Source organism: Danio rerio, chromosome 9 (genome assembly GCF_049306965.1).
Source record: "Danio rerio strain Tuebingen ecotype United States chromosome 9, GRCz12tu, whole genome shotgun sequence".
NCBI lineage: Eukaryota > Metazoa > Chordata > Actinopteri > Cypriniformes > Danionidae > Danio > Danio rerio.
Genome location: NC_133184.1, coordinates 14,051,710 through 14,072,594, shown reverse-complemented (window position 1 = coordinate 14,072,594; position 20,885 = coordinate 14,051,710). Strand labels below are relative to the sequence as shown.

General features: G+C 34.1%; 1 protein-coding gene across 7 annotated transcripts in view; it reads left to right on the top strand.

Moving 5' to 3' along the window:
• raph1a (Ras association (RalGDS/AF-6) and pleckstrin homology domains 1a) overlaps nucleotides 1-20,885 on the top strand; it is a 148,706-nt gene that overhangs the window by 36,555 nt on the left and 91,266 nt on the right. For 4 of the 7 annotated variants that reach the window (XM_073911953.1, XM_073911951.1, NM_001366728.1 and 1 more), the window contains 1 exon segment: nucleotides 3,744-3,800. The gene's annotated coding sequence lies outside the window, so the exon portion shown is untranslated. 7 annotated transcript variants of the gene reach the window in all.

Sequence of the window (20,885 nt, the reverse complement as noted above, 5' to 3'; positions counted from 1 at the left end):
ACAGTATCAGACTCCAAAATAAGACGCAGATTCAAGGTTCCACATGAGGTTATTAATTAGCAAATAATATAAATATTAGAAATGTAAACATTAGGTGAGCAGGTTACATTGTATCTCCTAACTATGTTCTTAACAGCACTCTATGTGATGAGATTTGCTGTGATACTGTAAGCAATTTGGCTGTTTGCACCAGACGAAATATGACAGAAATTTCAGTACAGCCATTTAGAAGCACATAATAGTGCACTCACGGCACTCCAACAAAAACGGTAAAGTTTATTATCTAATTAAAACGCATTATACCACTTTACATTATTAAAGAACATGCTGATTCACTGATATGTGTTGGTTTACACTGAGTCACAGTTCTAAGGTTCAGTTTCAAACAGTCGATTTTATTTTTAAGACCTAAGGTGAACTATCTGCTGCTGCTTTCAGTAGTATAGCAATCAATGCCGTGTAAAATGGCACTCAAACTCACATTATTAGCATTTAACACTGAATAAAGCACATGTGGTGTACCTGAGGTTATTGTCAGTTTATCCTGTTGTTCAGCTGCAAGAAATAGACACAGTTTCTAAAAATATCAATTTCAGGTGTTTGTTACACTAAAAAAAATTAAAAATCCTTCATTTTATGTTTTTTTTTTCCCGGCAGCAGGAGTGTGGGAAAAAAATCATAAAATAACAGCTGTTAAATTACAGGCATTTCCTTAAATTTACATTTCTGGTAATTTATCGGCCATTAATTTAACCTTTTTTTTTTTTTTGCACACCCGGTTTTAAAAAAAAAGTAAAATAGCGGATTTCTGTTACAGGGTAAGACAAAAGCTTTAAAAATATTCTTTCAATTGTCTGTCGTTGCTTTTATGTAGAACATGGTTTGAATCAGCCTTTAGGCTCGATAGTCAGGCACACTTTTGTTGACGTCATCAATCTGGCAACCTGCGCTTGCATGTGCTATAAACCAGTTGTGCAATACCTAGGTTAACCACTGGACATCAAACTTACATTCACCAAGTTTAAGTGAACAATTAACCTGTGTTAGTTAATCTACTGTAAAAAAAGTTTGTTTTGGTAATCTTCAATGAAAGTCTGTCTGTGTTTATCAATTTGACAGATTCTTGCACTATTCTTTGCCACGCCCCTCTTAACATTAGTTAAGTCCCGTCCACTACTCAATGTTCTGTTTCTGTTGGAAGTATATAACTATATAACATACTAAATATAAGCCTCAGCAACTTTCAGCTCATTCTGACTTTCAATTAAGATTTGCTTTGTTTTTATCATTTTGGGGAAGTGAACAGAGCCTATGCAAGAGAATCTATGTAAGCACAAATGGCACAGTTGTCCACAGTGAACAGCTGTGTTGCAGACATGAGCAAGGGTGTGTGTGTGTGTGTGTGTATCAAAGCATTTTAGCCCCACTTTATGTATAAATAGCGTAACCCACTGACCCACACACACCACTACAGTTGACTGCTTATTTATAGTGGATGGGGTGTTGATCTGACACAAGTTCATTTTTGGATAATGTGGGCACTATAACTTCAACTGATGCTAGCAGTTACCTTTTAAGAAGGATCTTGCTGAATTTAATATGCCTTTAGTTTTTAATAATATTTAGTCTTAGATAAAACACACTGGCATAACTTATAGTAGACACGCAGATTTGTTTTAAACATATTAGGGGTGTTGTGTGCAGCCTGTGACTATTTCACATCTTATTCCTGCAGTAATTGGGTGGTTGATGTGAGATGTCAAGCAGTTACAGCAATGTAACATGCTTTAATCCTCTACAACATAAACAATACTTTATACTGGGTAGTTATTCAGCCTGATCTCGCGAGGAAACATAAGTTTTTTACGTTTTGTCAGTTTAGTGGCTAATTCAGTCACAATTTAGTGGCTAATTTCAGTTCAGTTGTACAAAAATGTATGATTTTTAAAAGAAGGGTTGTCATCCAACCCCACCACTAAACTCAACCATCATTGGGGGATAAGAAACTCGCACTAAATTGCATGTTTAAGATCATACAATTTCATACAAATTAGCCACTAAATCAAAAAGTTACGAGTTGCTGTGAGATACCGTTGAGTCATTCTATATTTAAAATATCAGTATACTTTGATTAAAATTTTTTGGTTACAATATAATTGTTAGTTTGGTACAACAGCAAAGTTTGTTTGTTTATAACATTTTTTTATGTGATCTTTTTATGTGAACACATTTGTAAAAGATTGCGATTGCAGTATGCTGTTCCTTAGAGATCTGATAATGTACAACAGATGGCTAAAACAGAAAATGTGTGTGAAAATCCATAAAAATTGTTAAAAAAATGACCATCAACTTCTGTGTCGGCTGGGTCAGTTGGCGTTTTTGTGTGGAGTTTGCATGTTCTCCTCGTGTTCGCGTGGGTTTCCTCTGGGTGTTCCGGTTTCCCCCACAGTCCAAAGACATGCAGTACAGGTGAATTGGGTAGGCTAAATTGTCCTAGTGTACTGTATGTGTGTGAATGAGTGTGTGTGGATGTCCCAATAATGGGTTGCGGCTGGATGGGCATCCGCTGCATAAAAACTGCTGGATAAGTTGGCAGTTCATTCCACTGTGGTATTTATTTTACTTAATTTGTCAGAGTTTAAATATAGTCTTTAAAGGATTAGTTCTTAAAAAAAATAAATAATAATAATAATAATGTTATTAATAAGGCTACTCATCATCTTGTCGTTCCAATTCCCCGAGACCTTCGTTCATTGTCTGAAAAACAAATTAATACTTCTTTAGATTACATTAGAGAGCTCTCTTACCCTCCATAGACAACAACAGTCCCGAGATGCTTAAAGTCCAGAAACAGAACCAATAATGTGGTCAAAACATATTATTGTGACAATAATATTGTCACAACGAATGAAAAGATTTAATGGTGTTATTTGTTTCAGAATCTGGTCAGTATCTTCTTATCTCTTGGACTTGTGAGGAGACTTAAACTTTATGATCTGATTAAACATTTAAACTCAATTTGTTAGAAGTTTATTCCTTTAGAGCTTTTATCTTGGTACAAGAAGTACTGTGCTTGCATTACAGTGTGTGCATTGTGCTTTAATTGGATCTCGGGGTTGTAATATTGAAGCAGTCTGAGCATCTCAGGTTCTGACTTGACCACTATAGCGCCATGCTACATGAAATACATTTCTGTCTTTTGTGGCATTATCAGCTTGGTTATGAATAATGGGTGCATCAATTGTTTGAAATAATCCATGTAATAATTTTAATTTATATTGAGTTTCTTTTTTACTCTTTTATCAATCTTGAATTGATATAATTAAAATATATATTTTCAAATTCTGATCATCCCAGGCCAGACAGGCTTAAGCTTTAAACTGGTAGACAGAAAAAAAGTTTATTATCATGTTTTTATGACTTTTTTGTGAGTAAATATATTGTGGCCATACCAAAATTAGTCAAACCAAAAATTTGTTAGAAAAACTAAAACTGAAAGATTAACATGACATATTTGACATAAGCGTGGCTTCTGACATCACAGTTGGATATGGGCGGGGTTTGCTGCAGCGAGACACTCCTCACTCATGTTGTCAGGTCTGCACTGTCAGGTTCAGTGGCTGTGTGATGTATTCTTAACAAGTGTACAGATCTGATGTTTAAAATGGATTGATTTATTGCTCTCATTTCAATTAAAATGAATAATGGACAACTTGAATAAATTAATCTTTTCTGTTTCACAGATTGATTGAGGACCCTTTCCATTTAGAAGTCAGCTTGGCACTGCCACAGGACCAAAGGTAAGCTTTCTCCAGCTTTAAATACCGCTGACTACTTTTTGTTTGCCAAAATTCCTTCACATAGATATAAGTGATTGAATGCTATGAGTAGTGTGGCACGATTTATCTGTGGTTACCAGCCTATTATACAGTTTTTATATTTTAAAGTTGATTTATTTTGTATTTTTAGTATTGATTTTGAAAAATAAATAACAGTCATAGATCTTTTTAATTATGATGTACAGCAGAGTACACTAAAGGTCCACTAATATTCGACCAATTCAAAGTAACATTTGTTTATATACCAAAAAAGTCTGGTCAGGCATATTTAGAACAAGAATCAGTTGATGATAAATAAAAAGTCTATTAAAAGATCACAGTGCAGATCCAAATACTAAACCACTGACATTTAAAGTGTCCCCCTTGTCTCAGCTGGGTGTTTTCCGACGTCTAGTTTGAAAAAGTCAGGAAAGTGGGTGAGTCCAGCTTTTTTTTTGGTGGGAGTGTCGAGTGGCAAAAGAGGGAAGGGTTTGCATGAAAATGGGGAGTTTCAGTACATGCACACACTGATTTTCACAGAGGCAACACAAACACAGAGACAGTGACTACGTTTACATGGACATCAGTAATCAAATTATTTGCCTTAATCTGAATAAGACAATAATATGATGAAGGTGTTTACATGAGTTGCTTTTTGAATGTTCCTTTCATGATCCCATTTTACATGTTATAGCACATAATTCAAATAACATTATTGCTGCTCTATCCACATTTTCTCTGGAGTTTCATGTAATTTCGGGTGTTTCATTCATAATTTGTCGACTTCAACTGCAGTTTGGCACGTTTCACTTTCATTCAGGAACACTTCATGCATGCCCACTATGACAAACGAGATACTGGATGTGAGGAACTGCTACAAGAGTGTTGTTTAAATGGAATTTGATTATACTGCACACTGAATGGGAGAAAAAAAGCTCCACATTTCTCAGTAGATGCAGAGACTTGGCGGAAGCAGACAATAAAGTCAAACAGCCGTGTGTGTATAGACTATACTTTCACAAAATGCAGCCAAATTTATATGCGGCAAAAATCCTACAACTTTGAAATAGTTTGATTAAGTTGTTTATATGTTTACATTCAAAGAGCAGCATTTGCAGTACTGTAAACTTAGTAACTAAATAATTTTGACTAAGCTATGTCTTTAAAAACTGAAAGTGTACTGCTGACAATACAAACTAACTTTGCCATATGAATAAACAGAAACAAAGAACATTGATCACACACTTGCCAGACAGTACAATCATTACCAACTGGAACCACGTCTTTTTTAAAAGGAGATAAGCTGCAAATCCTAATTTTACCATTTCCAGATGCGAAAAGGTCTCATGTAGTAATGTTCCTTACAAACATATTTTTCTTGCATGTTAGCAGACCACTGTAATCCACAAATGTGGGTCCACACGCGAGCAATGCCCTCATCACAGGAAAATGGAAACAGAACTTTAATTGCAGCACATAGTGTTGTTATAAACGCAACACTGACGGCCCATGTCTCTGAACAATTCTTCTTCTTCCACTTCTTTTAATTACTGTTGGCAACACAACGTGGCGACTCTCTCTGCCATCTGAACACTGTAACAGGTAAAACAGTCTTTAAAGCGATATCATGCATATTAATGAAATTGCATCTCATTCACAATAAAGCACGCTGATTGGTTCGAACCAAACTCAAAGAAGTCACGTTGTATAAGCTGGAACAGACATCCAATCTCCTCGCCGAAATTTACACAAGCATCTCATTGCCGTGATGTAGCTTCAAAATTTATTTTCAAACCGAACGGACAAAATTGCTCGAGCTATTTTAGTAAAATATATGTGTCATAATAGTGCTTTTAGCGGCGTGGGACTGTCAACATCTCGAAAAATGTGTTTTGGTGTTTGTGACCCTTTAAAATGCCCAATATGCTTGTAAACAACTAGGTTTTATTTATTTGTCAGGTGTTTACTCATTGTTTAATTAAAATACAATAATGTAATATTGGGAATATATTGATATGATGAAATGCTTACAAGTTAATGATCCAGACTTCTTTTTAAGGCAATATTATAGCTACAAAAATCATGATCTCATCCCATGTGCGCAACTGGCTTAAAAAAAATAAGCATTTCTTTCACTATAACCCCATAGACACATGGGGCTTGTTTTAAAAGGAACATAAAATCTATGGACAGACTTAACATTTAAAACCTTCTAGAAAGTTCACAAAAACTCAAATAGTGCTGCTTTAAGCCTGGCATCCTCCTGTGTGCTCCATTTCAGTCCATTTCAAAAGTGAAAGCATGTGGGCATGTATGGAAACAGTAGACGTCGTCTCTCTCCCGGGACTCTGATGTTCCTGAATTACATCCACGAGTGTCTTCTGCTCTGTTATCAGGCCTAAGGCCTGCCGCCTGCCGTTCATTTCACTACACTATCATTAACCCCTCCATCCCGGCCTGGAGGAAACCTCAACGCCTCTTTCCTCCATCCACCCTCTCAGTTAGTGGCTCTTCACGTCTGGTGTCAGAGGGAGGTGTAGAAGTGTGGTCATTTCTTCAGAGCGCCTGCTTTAGCTCTGCGCTAATGAGAGAGGACAGTGGGAGAGGACAGGCACGAGCAAACGCTTTATGTCTCCTGTTTCACAGAACAATAATTACGGTGTCATTTTTCCTCATCAGCGAGCGAATGAGTGTTGGGTTTTGGCTGTGTACTAGTTGTCTAGACTAGTTGACAAGAGGTGCCTCCCAAATTGTATATTTAATCGATATTCTATGTCATTTTGTAGTTTAAACAGTATAGCGCATTCACACTGAAGATTGTAAAAAGAATTACAAAGTAAAGTGTTCTTTACAGTTTTTCCCAATTGTTTACACATATTTTTCTGAAAGCATTTCTCATATTGTCAGAACTCTACACACAAATTAAAAAGCACACACACATTGGGCAAAAAAATGGTATTTTGTTTTCAAATGACACACTAAAAAATCACATGAATAGACATTTATAAAAACCAGTTGATCACTGATGGGCTTAATGTAAAACACTATGACCACTTCTTCTCCATTTATCATATTGACTTACTGTACTGTAAGCCTTTTTGTTTAGTGTTGCACTTACTACAGACATACAGTGCATTCCTACAGAAGTGCATTGTTAAATATTTCAGAATATTGTTTTTATACAAAACACAAAAATACGTGCCAGCAAATATATTTTATGCCCTATCATACAGCCTTGCGCAATGTGGCGCAAGGCACGACGCAATTGTTGTTTGCTAGTTTCAGCTTGGCGTAAGAGTCATTTTGACATTTTGCGCCACGCTGTTTAAAAAGCAAATGTATTTGCGCTCATATCTGCGTCCATAGGCGTTCTGGTCTAAAAAGGGAGGCGTGTAGAGGTGTATTATAGTGTATTTTTTAGAACTCAACAAATATCTTTATGGACACTATACATAAATTAAAGTTTGTATTTATTTATTTATTTATTTATTTCATATGGCTTTTGTGTTTTTTAAAATAGGAGTTGATAAACATATTGGACGTGCATAGATAGATAGCATTTTGACTGAATGTCATGGGCCGCTCTGGCCCAAAATGCCAGGGCTGATTGTTTTGCCCCAGTCCAGCCCTGCTCTCATTCTTGTTTTCTTGCTAGTGAAATGCTCAGTTTTTCCACTTACACTTACAAGCTATATACATATATATATATATATATATATATATATATATATATATATATATATATATATATATATATATATATATATATATATATATATATATATATATACAGAACAAACCATCATTATACAATAACTTGCCTAATTAACCTAACCTGCCTCGTTAACCTAATTAACCAAATGAAGCTTTTAAATGTCACTTTAAGCTGTATAGAAGTGTCTTGAAAAATATCTAATCAAATATTATTTACTGTCATCATGTCAAAGATAAAATAAATCAGTTATTAGAGATGAGTTATTAAAACTATTATGATTTGAAATCTGTTGAAAATTTTTTCTCCACATTAAACAGAAATTGGGTAAAAAATAAACAGGTGGGCTAACAGTTCAGGGGGGCTAATAATTCTGACTTCAACTGCATAATCGCGCAGCTACCTGTTCAACATTTTGCAGTTTTTAAAATTATGGTTTTGTGCAGGTTTAAATTATATAAAATAATACTTTAATTTTATTACTTGTTTTTTTTTCTTCGTAATTACATGATTCACTGGTGAAGGGCGTCAGGGGAGTGTGAAATCAATGCCAGTAGCCTTGAAGAAAAGCTGAGATGTTTTTAGTTCCCCAGAAGCTGTAGAAGCAGCTTTCCACACAGACTGTGGAAAGGTGTTGCGTTTCTGATTGTTTTGGTTTAGATGGAAATAGAAGCTGAAAGTATGTGCTGCTCCAGGGCAGTTTTACCGTCCCACTGTGTGCTGTTTTTGGCGTTTGTTAAAGCCTCTTCAGTTCAGCTGCTGGCTAAAGTCAGCAGGACCAACTCACATGGATCTCTCAGAATCACCACTGGCTCTGGTTCTCGCTGGCAATTTCAGATTTATGCAATGAATGCATGGATTTTTGATATATCTTAACAATCTTAAAATAATTTCCAAATAAAATCATATGTTTTGGATCCTTCTCATTAAAGTGCATTTAATTTAATTTAATTTGTTTAGTTTCATTAAATTTATTTTATTTTATTTTTAATTTAATTAGATTTGTTTGATTAAGTTTAGCTTTCTTTAGTTTTATTTTATCTTATTTTATTTCTGCCTCAAGTCAAGATGTCTTTCTTTTTTTCCCACTTCATCCTACAGTTTAAATCAAATGTGTCAAATTATGTCCACGTATTTTATGTAATTTGTTGAGTTTATGGTCAGTTTATCTTTAAAATAGGTTTTTTCCATTTATTCTCATATAATTCTGTTTCCAACGTTACAGTACGAAATGTCAGATTATAGAATTTATTGTATATAATACCAACATGGTTTCTCAAACTTTTGAGAGTGAGAGACAGTTTAATAGAAGCTAAACCTTTTATACCTTTCACATTTAGCCCTGTTACCCGTTATATATGTTATTTTACATGCTTTAAAATTTTTTTTAAAAAATCCCTTCATTTTTAATTTTTTTATGTCTCAGATCTGGAAACAGGCTTCCCAAAAATATAAACTATTATACAAAGCACAGACAATAACAATTACAAATATTTTCATTTGACATTCAGGAATTGACAGACGTTGTCTGAAATATAATTACCTCTTTTCATGAACCAATTTTAAAAAAGAGTTTCTATTTTGTACCTTTGTCATGGATAGTACCACCGAGATTCAACACAATGGAGGATCTCCAGGCTAAATTGTGGTCCAGTCTGTCCAAATGTCTCATTTTGAAAGGGCCAGTTTGGTGTGTCTGCCTCTGGACAGGGTGTGATACTTTTGATTCTATTCATAACATGCACAAACCAGGATCTTTGTTTTCGTTTGGAAGAATGGCCTTTGGCTGACTTATATGAGCTCTTTCAAATGGAGATCCCAAAGTGGTGTTGACCTTAGCAGACTTATTCTGTTCCGCCTTGACCTTTCAGCACCACACAAACTCACGGCTCTGATTATACAAGATTGATTTATTTTTTGAGATAAGAAAAGAGCAAGCGGGAACAGGAAATGATGTAATGATGTGAGTACAACCACAGGAAAGCACGTAATGGAGGGTTGAAATGTGCTTTTATCTACCCATTCAATGTCTTACACCCTCCTCCATTTGTTTCCATATTAATAAAACGGTTTTGTGTTCTATTGTTCAAAATCAAAAGTGTTGTACTTTTGAAGTAGGGTTACAGAAAGCTGGTTCTGGAATAAAAAGTAAATCTGCAGCAGGTATTTTTAGATTCAGTTCAATTTAATGATAATAAAAAACTATACTTTCTAACCTTAAAGGTGCTGTAAGTAAGTTGTTGACTCTTCTAAAGCATAAAAATACCAGAATGTGTTTGCAAATATTTAAGAAACATAACAAGTGAACATTTTTTTTAAATCTGAAAAACAATGCTAAATTGAGTTATTCTGCTTTGAAAATGTGCGTTACGTGCTGAAATTATGTCTTCATTTTGGTTCCAATTCCACTTTAGCCAATTATATTTCAGCAGGTTGCCTTGTTGCCAAAAATGCGACCTCTGGTAGACAGTAGCAGACTCTGAAATGAGACGCAGATTCAGAGTTCCACATAAGATTATTAATTAGCAAATTATATGATTATTACGAATGTAATCATTACTGGACAGGGTGATAAATAACAACAATGAAGTTCCTTTCTACTACACCATCTTCATTTGATGAATGGCTTGAACTCATGTCCTGCATTTTATGTACAAGTGATATAGGAGCGTTTGATCTGTATACAATAACTTCGGGATTCTTTTTGCACTGATTGGGAAATATTGTATTAAGAGATTATTTTATTTGTGAAAATTTTTTTGAAAAATCTCCTTTAGATTGTGCGCATGCTCTAAGATAAGTCAAAATAACTTATTCCTTAAAAGTCCTATGAAGTGCTTTGAAATATGCATTTTTTATTTGATGTTTGATCTAATCTCAACCGAAACATGAAGAGAGAGTGAGACAAAGTGTAGCACCTCCCCTTTTTAAAATTCAGCCAGTAGCATTTAGTTTTATCACAGCACTGGCAGTGAGAGTGGTTGAGCTCAAGTGCGTTAAATGAAAAGCGTATTGAGGGGGGCGGGACATGTCAGACACCAGAGAGCATTTTATTGGTTATTATTTAATGAGAAACTAGTATGAGTTGAATTGAATAAAACCATTGATCCATTTAGGTGGAAGAGTCAAACAACTTAAGTGAGCTGATTACATTCTAACCCCGTGTCCCAACAACATGCTTTGTGATGAGATTCGCAGTGAAAAGCAATTTGGCTGTTTGCACCAGATGAAGATTGTATAAGATTCTGACAGTATGATAACCTTGGATAAAAATATCACTGTTTCATTGTGTCACGGTATTGTGATTACTGCTCTAAAATGTATTCTTTTTAAATGTCTGGGTAAAAAGCAACACATTTTTACCCCTTCGAAAACAATAGATTTTATTTTTTTGAAAGATTTAAAATATTTTGAAGCAGTGAACATGTCAGACTGAATAATTCAAATGAATCATTGTCTTCTGCTGTCTTCATTAGTTTCTTTACAATTTAAAACGGCGTCTAAGAATAGATTTTCTGCTGAAGAGACTGTTGTTCTAAAAAACAAACAAAAACTAAATAAAAAAATCTTACACGTACCTTAGAAACAGTATAGCAGAACCTTTTGGAGGTTTTAAAACCTTGACTTTTCCAAACCACGGTATACTTTGAATACGGTTATCGTCCCATAGTACTGATATTTAACTAATTGTCTGATATATATTTTATCCACTATTGTTATATTAACTAAAGCTGTATGATTTGTTTTTAGCAAACATGTATGGTAAAACCTAAATTGTACCTATTGTGATCCAAAGTTAATTAAGTAAACTTTGGATCACAAAATGTTAACTTTATCAAAAGCATTAAGTTTTCAGTAGCACATGATTCTTTATGAATTATTGTATTAAGTTAATTGAAACTTATTTTATTGTCAGATAGATAATTGTTCGTTTTGTCAGCGCATTTTTGCCAATCATTGTTACATATTCTGATCTTTTTTGACCCATATATATCGAACACAAATGGATTTCTAACTGTCGTAGTAGCAGAAATCTCTTATGATATTTTAATACCATGAATACAATTATAAGAATCTTCATTATCATTACTAAGAAGGTTTCCCTTTGATCAGATGATTTTACCTCCCGTGTTAAGCCATATTTTTGTGAGAACCAATTAATGTTTAATAGAAAGTTTAATAAAACAGCATTTACTTTAAAAATATAAATCTTTTGGAACATTTTAAAAGTCTTTGCTTTCATTTTTGATCAGTTTAATGCATCCTTGCTGGATTAGGGTATTCATTTCTTTAAAAAAAATCTGGCCTGCAATTTTCAGAATAGATTTTAATTTGATCATCAACATTTTTGTCCTATTAAATCTATCCATTTGCGTGTGCATTATCATTGGTAAGTAATCACTTCCAGTAGTTTTGTTGTTGGAAACACAACAAACTCTGCGTCTCTTAACATTATTAAATGGGCTCAGTCTTTCATGGCAAGTGATCTACATTTGAAAACGGCTCCAACCAGCTCCGGGACATGTTTGCATGAACTCAAATTAGGCTCAGCTTTGTCGTCGGTGAACTGCAGGTCATTGTAATGTGTACACAGTCACTTCTGCCAGCCTGGCCCACGTTCAAGGCCTGTGGGCTTACTTGAAAAGAGACTGGACACTATTGATTCATAGTACAGTGCATTATATCTTTGTGGATGAACACACACACCCCTGCTGTGTGTAAATGGGGTCTCAGCTGGACTGTCCTGGACCAGAATCATCATCTGTGATTTCATTCACTGTCCACTAAGCCTTTTTTTTTAACTCATTAAATTTAATGGTAGCATCAGCAAGGCTGGCTCTGATCTGTCTCTGCACCGTGACTGAATCGGGGCCCCTCATTTCCCTAAGTACCCCTAGGCACAATGTTGCCCCCTTTTATCCCAGCTTGAGTTCTTGCTCTGGCCATATATTTGACCTCAGAGATATGACTGTGACATTAGAGAGACTTGCCTGATATGGCTTTAAAATAGCTCCTGCTTCACTTACTGGACAGGGTGATAAATAATAACAATGAAGTTTCTTTCTACTACGCCATCTTCATTTGATGAATGGCTTGAACTGATGTCCTGCATGTTGTGAACAAGTGAAATAGAAGGGTTTGATCTGTATATAAAAACTTGGGGATTCATTTTTGCACTGATTTAGAAATATTGTATTGAAAGAGATTATTTTTTGTGAAAAAAATCTCCTTTAGATTGTATGCATATTATAAGATAAATTGAAATTCCTTAAAAGTCCCATGAACTTAGTGCTTTGAAATATGCAGTTTTGTATTCGATGTTTGACGTAATCTTAACCGAAACACGAAGAGATGGTGAGACAAAGAATAGCACCTCCCCTTTTTAAAATGAGCCAATAGCATTTAGTTTTATCACAGCTCTGGCAGTAAGAGTGGTTGAGCTCAAACGCATTAAATGAAAAGCGTATTGAAGGGGGCGGGACATGTCAGACTCTGGAGAGCATTTGATTGGTTATTATTTAATGAGAAACTAGTATGAGTTGAAGTAAATAAAACCGTTGATCCACTTAGGCTGAAGAGTCAAACTGCAAGCTTGTTTCTATCAGTTTTTTTATGTTCTAAACACAAATTATGTCATGGTTTTGGAGCACATTATAGCTTATAGATATGTTAAAAACTAACAATACTGATACTAACATCTAAAAAACTTCACTTTAATTTCATGGGACCTTTACAACGTGTTCTTCACATTCACTGACTACTATTGTTAAATGTTATGCACATTTAATTGTATTACTGTCAGTTGTTTAGTATTGGAATGTTTTATTTTGTTCAGAATTTTTTTTAATAAATAAATAAATCTCCTCTACAAAATTATACCAAACCTTTTAGAAAGTTGGAAAGAATATTTATGCTCTAATTCTGACGCACCAATACTTTGGGAACTAATGGTTTTAAAGGATCAAAATAAATGTACAATTTTTTATATTCCAATATTCATGAAAAACGTGTTTTGTTCATTTTAAGAAGAAACACATTTTCATTTGATCACTAAATACAAGTCAATAAATAAATAAATAAATAAATGTGGCTTTAGTGCTTTTAAATTGTTGTGACAGCTCTGTGTTTACTGCTGGTTAGTATTCAATGAACATCAGAAGGTGTTGAAAGAAGCTGCTTTAAACAATACAGAAATGCCGTCTAATGCTATTTTTACCTCTGAAAAGCCATTTAATGTTCTTAAGCTTATTAGTTCTCTAAAAAGTTCCCCATTCTTATGTTGAAAGCGTCTCAATTTTTTCATTAAATACATGATAATTTATAATGTAAAAAACAAATAACAAGATTAATGGACCTACAGCATTATTTGGAAATGTTTGAGCCTCTCTGAAGCAATGTTATATTACTCCTAGTTTTTTCTTTATGTATCTATTTGCTTTTTTGTTATTTAATACATTTTTGTCCAATTTGATGAATATTATAATAATAAATAATTCCAAATGGAGATGCACAATATATTGCATCGGAATCTCATTGTGATAATTCACAATAGTCACATTGCAGAATATGCATCGTTGAGTCTGGATTATAAGTAATTGTTTTTGAGGCCTGTGACTATGGGGATTTTAAAAGCATTTAGACCTAAGAAATTGTAACTCCAATAACTATAAATTTTATTGAATAATTCAATGATAATTCAATTACTTTACCTGAATACTGTTTGCACTGACTCCTCTGAAAACATTAAAACACTGTTTATTTCAATTGCATCTTTTACTTTATTGCATGTTTTCATGCCTGTAGATTGTTTATTATATTTTATGGGGGTGCACTTTCATACTGAATCATCCCAATTGATCTAAAATGACAAATTCTTTCCAAATAAAGATATACAAATCATATGGTGAAATTGTCCTAATATTGCATTAAATATTACATGAAAATGAAATATCGCAATGTCAGAATATCATGCTGCCCTAATTCCAAACCATACACAAAAAAATGTTTGTTACTTACATTTATTTGTACTTTTTAATGCCTTTTCATCCTCCTAGTATTCACTTGAACCTCCAGGGGATCACCAGACTCCAGCTGGAAAACCCTTCCACTGTATAAAATATTAATTATATTTGTACTTAACCTATCCACCTTATTTTCTAAGGAGTCCGCTGCATTTTAGATGAAGAGAAGCGATTTTGCTTACACTTCAAAGCAGATAAATATACATTTTGTCATCTGTCTAAATAGCAAATATTATTTTAAAATATTATTACTTAATGACCCAGTTTAAAAAAAAAAGAGTTAATATAACATATACTTCATAATACAGGCATGTAGTGAAAATTAACTGGAAATAATTGAGCTTTTAAGCCTATATATGTTCTGTTGAAAGTAGTTTGGTAAAACTCGTACATATTTAAGATAGAGAAAATGCATTGTTTCATTACTGAATATGTGTTTGGATTTACAACCACAATGAGTTGTCTAGTTTATGCTTCAATCACAGGAGTATAAATCTGCCATCAAGCTTGTGATAAATAAAGATGAGACATTTATTGTAATAATTATGAATGTTGACTGATATGAAAAAATATTTCTTTATTTATTCATTCAATATTACTTAAGCCTAGTTTTACCTTCACTAGTGCTTATCTTGATATGCTGTGTCTTTAAAGAACTTGCTTTGTATTTCCTGCATGTTATCAGGTGCGACCCTGTTTCTGTGCAGCAGAGATTGGAGAACTGGAGCATCTGTGCTGGTTGTGGCATCTAGGGATTGGCCAGCTTTCATCGCTGGCAGACGCCACACCCCTCTGTGCCTCAAGAATTAGAAAGTGGTATCTAGACGTGAACACAGACCTACAGAGCGGCACATCTTGTAGAGTATTCAAGAGTTAAATTTGCATTTAATATTTCCAATTGCATCACTGCTAGATATCTTACTTTGACTATATAGCAGTGACTTATAAGGTAATGATGATTCAGATGAGTAAAACTGAATTGAGCTTGCTTGTGCATGGAGCCTCTCTGCAGAATGGCTTATCTGCAAACTAATTTGTTAATGTGGGGTTTGTTTTGGATCTTCTCTTTTTCCCTCCTGCTTCTAATTGGCAGAGTGGCGTGTGAAGATCGTCTCCCATTGTGTGTGTTGCCAGGTCTGTGTTGGGGAGTCTCTGTGCACGTCTCTGGGTTTACAGCATTCAGTTGTGCGTGAATGATGACATTAGTGATGCTTTGTCACTCTGTTGCAGGATTTTAATGCTTTTGAGTCTTTTTTTTTTTTTTTGCTTTCACGTCTTTTCTTTTTCCTTCTCTTAACCCTGTGCTTTCTTGCTGTTGAGAATTGAGCACGAGATTGACGAGACAAATGGCTGGAATGGTTAGCCTAGCTTTGGTTCCAGTGTTTAATTTGGTCATGGACAGGCAGCTGCTCTACAGCCAGATACCAACAACTTTCCACAGGCCATTTGATTCCCATATTTAATGTCTTCACCGTTTGTTTTGCCGGATTTTTACTTATTTGAAGAAGGATGGATGGATAGGGACACGAGGGTGGTTATAGTAGTGAATATTTATTAGTGTAGGGTTTTTGTGTCTTTAAGTGGGATCATGAGAAAGGGCCCCACAGAGTAAGGTTTTCATGCATTTAAGGCGTCCATCAACTGCAGTGGTCCCTAACTCCAGTACACACTCCTCCCTTTTTTTTCTCTTTGGTCTTTTCCCTTTGTTTAACACACGTAATTCAGCTCAGCAGAAAAGTACATGAACTTGTACATGTGTGTCAAATTTTACCAGGTGTTAGTAACAACCAAGTAATCCATACATATTGTGTAATAAAATAAAATGACACAGGGAAAAATAATTGAATGCAAGAAGAAAGGTAGGTGTAGAAAGGCCAGACAGTAACTGAAATCAACCTTCTGCCCTTCATCTGTTTAAATTAATAGTAGATGCTTCAGTCCAACGTCTACATTACAAGAATGATTAAAATTAAACCAGGGTGGAGATTTTAGGAAGACAATGCCCCCAAACACATCCAATAGAACTCTCAGATGTTTTTAGAAAAAGAAAATAAAGCTGCTAAAATGACAGAATAGAATAGTTGAATATTACTTCTGCATCGAGTGAGCATAAGACCCCACTGCACGTAGCCGATGCCAATTCGAGCATTTGTACTCTTGTGTTCTGTCTGTGAGGCTCTACCATGCAATGCCATTTGTAAAAGTGAAAATGTTGTTTTTGAAAGTCTATATACCTATATATATATATATATATATATATATATATATATATATATATATATATATATATATATATATATATATATATATATATATATATATATATATATAAAATATATATATATATATATATATATATATATATATATATATATATATATATATATATATATATATATATATAAATATATATATATATAAATAAATATGAATTGAATCATTAAATTTAGTATTTTGATGAAGAGCATGTAATGAATCTAATGAAAACATCAAAACATCTGTCCATTGTATAGCCAGATGATATGCAAAGTACTTTTAAAAGTGTGATAAAGTTAGCCAAAATCTTTTTTTTTTTTTTTTTTTTTTTGTGTTGTTAGTTTTTTTGTTACCATACATTTAAAGGAGCCATGACCTTTGGGTGTTTCATTCTTAATTTGTCACCTTTAATTGCAGGCTGGAACTTACACTTTCATACACAAACATTTAATGCATGCCTCCCGTGAGAATCGACATACTGTATGCGAGGAGCTGCTGGAAGAGTGTTGTTTTAATTGAATTTGATACCACACACCATATGGGAGAAACCCCCTCTCTGCATTTGTTGGTAGATGCAGAGAGTCGGCGGGTGCAAAGAATAGCATTAAACAGCCTTGTGTGTATAGTCTATCCTGTCACAAAATGCAGCGAAAATCCTGCATGACAGCATTAGTTTGATTAAGGTGTTTACATGTTTATATTTAGAGGGCTGCATTTACAGCGGATCTTTCAGTCCACAATATTGAAGTGACATTAATGTACTGTAAACTTAGTAACTAAATAATTTTGACTAAGGTATGTCTATAAAAAATGACATTACAAACTGACTTTACCATCTGAATAAACATAAATAAAGAACATTGATCGCTCAACTACCAAATCTGTAGAGACACTACAATCAACACCAACTGAAACCATATCTTTTTGACAATCAGCAAAATCCGTAATTCACCATTTCCAGATGCGAAAAGCTCTCGGGTGAAAAATGGTCCTTACAGATTTTTCTTGTGTGTTAGCAGACCACTTTAATCCACAAATGTGGGTCCACACGTAAGCGTTGCCCTCAAGCGTTGCCCTCAAATGGAGACAAAACCCTCTTGCGACACAATTATAAATGCAACACAGTCGACCCATGTCTTTGAACAATTCTTCTTTCATTAGTTGTAACTACTGTTGGCAACAAAACGTGGCATCTCTCTGAACATTGTAACAGGTAAAAACGTCTTCGTAGCTACATCATACATATTAATGAAGTTGCTCCTCATTCACACAGTGGTGCGTGCTGATTGGTTCAAACCAAGTCTTTCTCATGAATTAATGATAAAAACTCAATGACGTCACTTTGTACCGGCAAGTACAAACATCCAGTCTCCACGCTGGAATTTACACAAGGATCTTATTGCTGTGACGCAGCTTCAACATTTATTTTCAAACTGGAAGAAGGAATTTGCTTGAAATAACACAAAGACACCAATTTTCACTTGTTAGTGAAATATATGTGTCCTAATAGTGTTTTTAGTATATATATATATATATATATATATATATATATATATATATATATATATATATATATATATATATATATATATATATATATATATATATATATATATATATATATATATATATATATATATATATATATATATATATATATATATATATACTAAAAACACTATTTCCTATATATATATGCGCTATATATATATATATATATATATATATATATATATATATATATATATATATATATATATATATATATATATATGGCATATATATATATATATATATATATGGCATATATGACAGTCAACATCTCAAAAAATGTGTTTTGGTGTTTCTTGATCCTTTAACGATTGATGATTAGTTTTTTGTGGCCCTTCTCATTACTTTTACAATCCTGAGAAAAATTGGGCTACAATTTGGGGTTTTATTCTTTTTTTTTTTATTTGATTTAAAACATTAGGAAATTATTTCTTGCGGCTGAAATGCATGTATAGCTATTATTATATAGTTTTTTAGAAGTAAGGCTATGTAGACTTTTGACAAATCAACAATATTGGCGTCCTACTGAAACTATTGCTTAATGATCTGCATCCTGCTTCTGGAGAAACAGAAAAAAACAGCCTCTTTTCATCTCACTAAAGCTTCTGTTTGAGAGAATCATGCTGTCTTTTGTTTTCATCTTTTCCTGGAAAATGAATAACTTGTATACAAGCCCAACATTTCTCATCTGTTAAATATCATCGGCCTATTGTCTTTTAAACCAAATTATAGCCTGATGTTGCGTGTGGAGATGCTGTTAAGTGTGCTATTGTGACTTATGAAGTTTATCGTCGTCTCACAGAAGGCTTTGAGCAGGGGGCGAATACTGGATGACTTTGTGTTTGTGCTGGTCAGGGATGTGGAAATGACAGAAGCATGGCAGTAAATACTCATCTACTTCTGTTAACTCACAAGGTTATTTTTAATGCAGACTCGCTCTGGAAATCTGCAGTGGCATCAGGTTGGGAAACATTGACGACAGTTTCGCAATAATGACAGCAATGAGAAGGGAAGTGAACGGAGGATTTAGTGTTCTTCACTCCAGGAAAGGAGCGCTAAAATTCTTTAGCTTTTTATGTGTATTGCAGAGAGTGCAAGTCTGCAGCAAATTTAAACCCCGCAGCTTGTTAAAGAGTAAAGTCCTGGACCAAATTAATTGACACATGGTTTTCCTTATGCTTCCATTGTGAAAGCGGGGACCTGATGGATTTCTGCTTTGTACTGCAACTTTTGCACTTAGTGTGCAGATATTTTAACATGGATTGTGTGACATTGGCCGATTGATTTGTTTGCATTATATCTGGTCAGCTATAAAATCTGTCTTGTCTTTTTTTTTGTGGGTTAGCTAGCTCTAGTTGTTGCTTTGTGATTGGAAGGCTTAGTTCTGGAGGTAATAAACAAAAGAGACTTTGTGGTGCCGCTGAGATATTTTTTGAGTCTGACTCTAATTTAATAAACATTTAATCCAGAGCATTCCTTGGGGAAAAAAAAATGAGATGTTTTTAAACGAAATCCTGATTAACATATTGAAGGAATATATTATCAAAGAGTATGGTTTATTTGGTGCTTAATTTTGTTTACAAATATTGAGCTCGTGGACACATAAAAAAAAAGGTTTTCTTAGTATTTTGGTACATTACTAATTGAAACAAGACATTTGGACAGAATGAATGTCTAGCATTGAATCTTTTATGAATGTCTTTTTATTTTGGAATGCTCTTCCCATTTTTACATTGTGTTAAAGTTTTTGTTGATTTTAATTCTAGTTACTCTAGTTTTAGTTGCTTTAGAACGCCAAGATAAACTGACTTAAAATGTAAATATTGCAATCCCAATTCTACCCCTTAGCCCTTCCCCTTACCCCTACCCCTCATTTTGCGCATGCACGCTAAGGGGTAGGGGTGTCCCAATTCTCTTTAGCTTGAAGGCGTAGGGCTAAGGGGAAGGGGTGAATAGCTCTTCGAACGAAGATTTTTCAGGACCACACTTGAAACCAAGGGTACGAAAATATCCCAGAATACACCAGCCATAACGGCAGTATCGCTGAACCCGGAAGTAATGAGATCCACAAATTAGAATTTTCTTGTCATTATTATGAATTTTTATGTCAAACAAACACATGTTTTAATATATTCATAACCACGTTCGTGTTTTACCATCATGCTTAAAAAAAAAGCTAAATTTCGCAATCTATAATCCCTATTAATAACTCCTCTACATTAGTCCCACAGCATTCTGACACTCGAATACCCTGTCAGTAATGTTTAGTGGCTGGGAATGAGCTTTTTACAGTGTCTGCTATAATGTTAATGTTGTTTTTGGTGTGTTTACATTATATCATTTATCATATATCGCCACTTTATATTGTTATGATAACATACTATATGCCTTCAGTGATTTCCTGAAGATAAATACCAATAAATAACACAACTGGAATAACTACAGCAGTTGCAAAAGTCTGATCTCAAATGAAGCAGGAGATCGCGAGGACATATTATGACGTGTGCAGGTGCTGTAGTGCTTTCC